Source organism: Trichechus manatus, unplaced genomic scaffold (genome assembly GCF_000243295.1).
Source record: "Trichechus manatus latirostris isolate Lorelei unplaced genomic scaffold, TriManLat1.0 scaffold00014, whole genome shotgun sequence".
NCBI classification, from domain to species: domain Eukaryota; kingdom Metazoa; phylum Chordata; class Mammalia; order Sirenia; family Trichechidae; genus Trichechus; species Trichechus manatus.
In genome coordinates, this window is record NW_004443950.1 from 19,409,103 (window position 1) to 19,416,161 (window position 7,059).

The window sequence follows — 7,059 nt, forward strand, 5'->3', positions numbered from 1 at the left end:
ACCTGGATGTCCACCTTTGCCCACACGCCACCCGAACCAGGCCCCCAACCGCAGCCCTCGCCCCTGTCCCCGGCGGAGACCAAGCAGGAGGCTGACTCCTGCTGACACCCCCCTCCCATGGCTGTCCCGTGAGGACAGGCACCCGAGCACCCCGTTAGCGGCAGAGGCACCCACTCAAGGGAGGGCGCTCCCTCAGTCTTGACAGGAAGTAGCCTAGGAGGCTGACAGCGCTTTTTCAGTTGTTACCCTCTCTGAGGCTAAAAGGCAAAGCACATTTCACCTTTTGTTTTCATTGTGCAGCTTGTAATACATGCCAGTGTGGACAGAGCATTTTTGAGAAATGGCAAATTCTTTATCAATTCGGAAAGCTTTAAATTGACCTGCCTGTGCGGTTATAGAGGGCAACTTGTCCCCTGCCCCTGCTCCTCCTCCCCTCTCTCTCCTTCCTCCTCACCACCTCCTACCCCATGGCAGCCCTTGGGGAGGAGAGGCCAGGAGCCCAGTGAGGAGGCGGCCTGCCCTCCCGCCCTGGGAACTGCCTGCCTAGAGGCCTGGGACAGGCCACAGCTTGCTAGGCACCCAGCAAACCCTCTCTGAGTTCAGCACTAATTCCAGTTTTTCTTGTTTGAGGGGGCCAATCCTGGGCTTCCCCCTTTGCCCCCAGAACAAGTCCCAGGATGAGCGGGGGAGGGGCGCCCTCCGGCCCTCCCTTCCCCGCCCCACCTTACCATCTCCCGGGGTTTCCCTCAGACCTCAGATCCTGAGGTCCGGGGCGGGACTTCGGGGAGGACGAGATGAATCCAACCACATCTAGCCCCAGGAAAGGGATGGGGGCAGTGGGGCCCAGAGGAGGCAGAGCAGCCTGCGGGGGGTAGGGGCGGTTCAGGCCGCTGTGGGGTGAACCTGCCCCGCTGCACACTGCCCAGCATGAGAGGCCTCCCAGGGAGGGCCTTGCTTCATCACCGCTGCTTCCTTCAGGCCCTCACGGGTCCCGTCCTGACTGCAGCCTTTGAGAAGAACCACTCCAAGAGCACCCCGAGTATTTATTTATTGGATGCCTCTTGGAGCCCTGGTGGCGCAGTGGTTAAGAGCTACGGCTGCTAACCAAAAGGTCGGCAGTTCGAATCTACAAGCTGCTCCTTGGAAACTCTACAGGGCAGTTCTACCCTGTCCTATAGGGTTGCTATGAGTCGTAATGGACTCGACGGCAGCGCATTATTCTGTGCCCATGGAGCCCTGGTGGCATAGTGGTTAAGGCCATCAACTGCTAACCGAAAGGTCGGCAGTTCAAATCTACCAGCGGCTCCGCAGGAGACAGATGTGGCAGTCTGCTTCCGTAGAGACTGACAGCCTTGGAAACCCTATGGGGCCACTATGAATTGGTATTGACTCGACAGCAGTGGATTTGGTTTGGATTGTATGCCCAGGCCTGTGCACTCAGCAGACTCGGCCCCTGAGTTCACAGCCTTGTGGCCCAAAGATGTGGTTTAAGCGTGACGTGTGATAAGGAGAAGCTGCAAGTGTGAACAGGGAGCTTCCTGGAGGCAGCAGCTTTGACCCAGACCCGGTGATGGCGGCCCCACTTGAATCCAGTCCCAGGATGCTTGGATGCTCCTGCCTTGCATGAGAGGTAGCACTTGAGAGCAGGGACCTCACTCCCCTCCTGGGCCACCTGAGCCCAGGCATCTCGGGTCGCTGTTCCGGGGAGCCAGCCTTCCAGGAAGGAGCAAGGGCAGGAGGGAGCACGGGAGGTGGCCCCTTTGCAGCCAGATACCTCCTGATGCTTCAGCACTGTCACAGATGCCACCCTCATCTTCTGGGCCTCCTGGGAATCTATGAGCATGGGGTTTGGCCCAGACACCTGTGATAAGCCACTGGGACTGGAGAGGAGTGTCTGCCCCTCCCACGTCTCTCGCCCCCTCCTTCCCAGGCAGGAACCTGCCAGACCTCCTCAGTGGGGAGCAGAGGAAGCAGTTGGCGGCCGCTCAGGTGAAGGTCAAGGAGAACAGAAACCCTGAGCTTGCTCAGCCCAGGGGCCTCTCCTTCCAGAGCACCCCCAGACCTTCCACAGACGTGGGGCAGGGGTCCTTGCCTGGACAGTGATAAGGTCCCATTCTGTTCCTTTCCTATGCTGGTGGGCGGCAGGGAGGGAGTTTTTTTCTTTTCTTTTCTTTAAATAAAACTAAACCACCAGCACCTTTGGAAAATATTTCTTGACTTCATGAAAAGACTCGTGCTATCTCCCCTTCTCCCGATCCTGCCGCCCCCACCTTTCCCCTTCTCCATGCCCCTCTGCATGGACAGAGCATTTGACGTAAGCAGAGACGTAGGAAAGATACGAGTTCACTATCAAAGCCTCCTAGCCCCATCCTAGAGCAATTAAAAAGCCAGATGGAATCTTTGGGAAACAGCATTAATAACTCGAACAATCTGTGAAGGCCGGCAAGGACCCAGGAGCCTCTGGCGAGGGTGTGGGGAGGCTGGGATGCTGGAGTGTGCTTCACGGGAATGCCTCAGCCACGTTGTGGCTGGGGATGGGGCTGTTGCAAGGGTATGCTTAGGCCTGACCTCAGCCCAGCTGTCCCCTCCAGCCCCTGCAAGCCCCACAGTGCATGTACCCCGGATCCCAGCTGCTGCAGACAGAGCCAGACCAATGTGGAACCCGTTATTCAGACAGCCGAAGCCTTGGCCATCCCCACCCTGGCACCCAAGAGCTTTTTTCCCTTCGCTTTTGTTTTTATTTATTATTTTTCGAACCCATTTGGAACAGGTCCCCCCTGGGTCTATGACTTCCAAAGATGCCCATTCTTTTCATTCTCGGTACCCAAGTTCACCGCCCCTGCCAGACAACAACAGAAAATAATGTTGGGGGATCCTGATGGGGCCTGAACCCCAGGAGAGTGAAGAGTGGTGGACACTTATGACAAGAACAGCTGAGGTCTCAGAAGCTGTCATGATTGGTGGCAGAGCGGGACACAGGTGTCCTTGCTGCCTGGCTACCTGGAGGGACCCTGAAGAAGTCGAACAAGGGCCACAGAAAGAAAAATCCTCTGCCTTTCTGAAGCCTTTTCTAGGTAGAGCCCAGAGGCTGGACTCTTATCTGCGCATTTCTCAACCATAGTCTGGAAGCCCACCAGAGACGGTCTAAAGATGTACTTACAGCCTTTCCTTAGAGCCGTTGAGTCAGGGCTGGGAATTGGTATGTTGAGAAAACATCCTTTGTGATTCTCATATTCCCAACCAAGAGTCTGTTTTCTGAACTTCATCTTTACTGTCTCCTCATCCCCTCTTCCACCCTTAACATCCCAAGGTCCCCACAAGCTCCTGGAACCAAATTAAATGAACACACCTCGGGTCTTGCATTTCTTGGCCTCCTGCTGAACTTGGGACCAATGGACACCCAGCATCTGGCCCATGGCAGGTCGTCAACACATAGTTTTGAAGAGAGATGCGTGGATCTCTCTATAACCCATCTACCTCCTCTAAAAACACCCTTGCCTGCTTCTCCCCATTCATGAGTCCCTTGGGTTGGCCTGAGGCCTGCCAAGCAGGAGCTTGAGGGCCCAGGGCTCACCGCTGTGGGAGGCAACACAAGGGCGCTAGAAGTAAGTCTCCACCTTGGAGACCCACTGCGGATGAGTCGTTTTTTCCACAAAGTTACCCTTAACATGCACAGATCTTCAGAAAGGTAACCCAGTCAGTCCTAGATAACCCTCAACACCTTCATGTAACTAGTTTACCACCAGAACCAGAGACCAAGCCAGGCCCCGAAAAGAAGGTTAAGCTCCATGGGCGAGCACACAGGGAGAAGTGGGATTGCTGGGAGCTGGGAGACGGCTAGGGAAAGAGGAGACAGGCAGCATGGACATCCCGTAGCTGCTGGGGCTGCACTGAGGCGGGGACAGTTGGGATCATGGGCTTCCTGCTTCAAAGGCCCGCCAGTCTTCACGCTCCTCTCCTACCCCCACTCTAGGAGGCCTGTCAAGGTCCTTACTGAGGGAAGCTAGCCTGAGGCTGGGCACACCAGTGGCCAAGTGTGATGGGCTAGGGCCAGGGCATGACACCCATGACCCAGACAGGACCCTCTCAGATCTGAAGATACTTCCACTACTTGGCAAGTGAAAGCCCAACCTATCACCTGAAGGAAAGCTTCTTCTCCCTGAGCAGCCCCTGGCCCTTCCCTGCTCCAGCCCTGGACCTCTGAGAGCCCCCTTACGCCCCCAGGAACACCATTACCCTCTCGCTGATGAGGAAACTCGGCTGATTTATGGCAGCCTTTCGCGAGTGCACGTTGGACAATGGCTTCCACTGGACGTGGCAGACACAGCCCTGCCCAAGAACTGGGGCAAGCGGGTGTCGGGAGGAGGTGCCTGTGTGGGCCCCTCCAGAGGGAGCCCCTGTGACCTTCGGCATCAGGTTAGGACCCGTCTGAAGTAGCCTCTTTGAATGATTTACGATTTGCAAACACGTTTTATTTGGTTCCTGAGTTTTGCTAGAGTAATTACAGTGACTAAGCATGACAAATCACTCCTAACACAGTGTCTGCTTGCTGTTAGGAAATGTGTTTGCTTCACTATTTTGCCTGGTGCAAGCAACATTTTAAAAATAGACTCATTCACTGTACTGGAAGGCAATTTGTTCCAAATTTTCCCACTAATTTGATTTTAATCTGATATTTAAAATTCATCTGACCACATTCCCACTGATTTATAGGGAATATGCCCTACCTGGCAGAAGCTTAATTGGCCTTCACCCCGGAGTCCACAGGACAAAGGATTTATCCCAGAACAATTTGAAAGCACTGATGTCTATCGTGCTTAAATATCCATCTAAATTCAGTGTCGCAAGCACCCTCGCTTGGGGCCGGTAGCAGTGTGGAGTTGAAGGGTCCTGCTGCTCTACAGGCAGAGGCCTGGCACGTAGTAGGTCTTCAGTCTCTTGTAGAGCAGAAGAATCATGCCTACCTGCCCTGGCACAGTACGTGCTTACTGGTGCTCTGAGTTGGGTTCTGGAGGAAAGCAGTATGTTCGTGGTTAACAGGTGGCAGTTTCCTATTTCTCCCAAACCACGGTGGGGACGGCCCACGGGAGAAGGGTCAGGCAGCCCTGGCATCAGGCCCAATCCTGGTTTGCCTCTTACTGACAGTGTGGCCCTCACCAAGTCTCTTGATTTCTCTGAGCTTCAGTTTCCTTTTAGGCAAAACGTATGCAAAACTCAGACCCACGCCATTCAGTTGTGAAAGGTAAATGAGGCAAAGCTTCTGAGACACTTGGCTGAAGCCAACTAGCACACAAGTGCTGAGTCCTAGATGGTGGCTCCTGGTTGGTGTGGACAAGCGTTCTCATTGGGGTGCCAGCCTCTCCAAGTCCTGAGAGAGCCCCCATTCCACAGGCCTACCCATCAACTTCCTTCCATTTGGAAAGTTGTGGCCTCAGTGGTCAGGGAAGCCTTGCTGTTCCCTTGCTGGTGGGAGGAGAGCAGGTGTATGCTGAGTCGGTTCGGGGGACTCCTCCTCCCCGCAGCCCCCCCTCAGCTCCCCACGGTGCATCTCAGTCCCCAACTGGATGGCTGGCTCCCATTCGGCCAGCTAGCTCAGGCCCAGGGAGTGAGGAGGGAGGTGTGCTCTGCCCCGCGGGAGCTCCTGGGGTGAGAAGGTGATGGGAGGAGGGGCACAAATGCAGGTAGGAGGCCTTGGCCAAGCTTCTCCAGAGCGTGGGCCACCAACAGGCAAGAGCCACGGAAACCTGCTCCGCTCTGGCCTTGTCTGCCAGGAATGCCTCCACAAGAGTCATTCGAGTTAATGAGCAAACTCCTCAGGCAAGGAAGGGAGGCGCTCTCAGGCACCCGCCTCACCACTCAAGCACAGGAAGCAGTTGGATTCTTCTCGCTGAACCAAGAGGGGGCAGCAGGTAGTGAGTGGGGCCAGAGGCCTTAAAGCCCCGGCTTCTCCACAGCCAGGTCAGCAGGGCTTGGCACAGGACAGCAGGAGAGGACAGGGGGCTGTGAGTGACTTCCTGGGCAACCAGGGGAGAGCGGTGCTGTGTGGGCGTGGGCACGCAGGAGTGTGCTGTGAGCTGTGAGTTTGGGGCTGACTCTGAGGCTGGGCTGGAGGAGCTGCCAGGCCCAGGGTGCGTGGAGAGTCCCTCCCTCCCTGAGCACTCCCCAGGTTCATCGAGGCCCCCTCTGTTTGAGGAGCACTCTCATCTGGGAGAGGCTTGTGAGTCACAGGCCGGGCCTGCTGAGCCGAGGGAGGCGGGACGGTGGCTTCAAGCCCAAAATGTGTCAGAGGCAAGATGAGCATCTTGAATGACGCGGGGTTTATGTAATTATGTGGGGCAGCACTGCCCGGCGTATGTGTGCGCCAAATCAGAAAGGGGAGCAGCCTGCTCTAGGGTCCTCTACTTACTGGGCTGCGCCTCAGCCTCATCAGAGACATCAGGCCTCAAGGCTCAGCTGCGGGCTGGCAACCAGGCGTCCTGAGAGGGGCCCCCCGCCAGGAGCTCAGAGTCAGAGAACTAGGGGCCACCAGAGGCCCTGTCTCACCAGGGCTGGGTCAGGGCAGGATCAGAACGCACGCTCCTCTACCCTGTGTCCCATGGGATAGTTCAACTCCCTCCACCCCCAAGACTGGAGAAGCTGGGTGGTGCAGTGGTTAAGCACTGGGCTGCTGACCAAAAGGGCAGCGGTTCAAACCCACCAGCTGCTCCGCGGGAGAAAGATGTGGCAGTCTGCTTCTGTAAAGATTTATGGCCTTGGGAACCTCAGGGGCAGTTCTGCTCTGGAATTCGACTCTATGGCAATGGTTTTTTGGTTTGTTTGTTTTGTTTTTTAACCCCCAAATCCACCCAAGGGAAGGGAAAAAAAGCTCATGTTTTCCAAACACTCTCATCATTGGCTTTATTTCATGAAGCCTCCCCCCACCCCGCCTCTACTCAACATTCCTGAACTTAATTTACTTTAGTTTTTAATTTTTTAAATTAAATCAACTACATGCTGTTTGGAACATCTTTGAGAAATTCAGAAATTGGAATAGCATGCCAGAGACAATGCGAAGCCAGG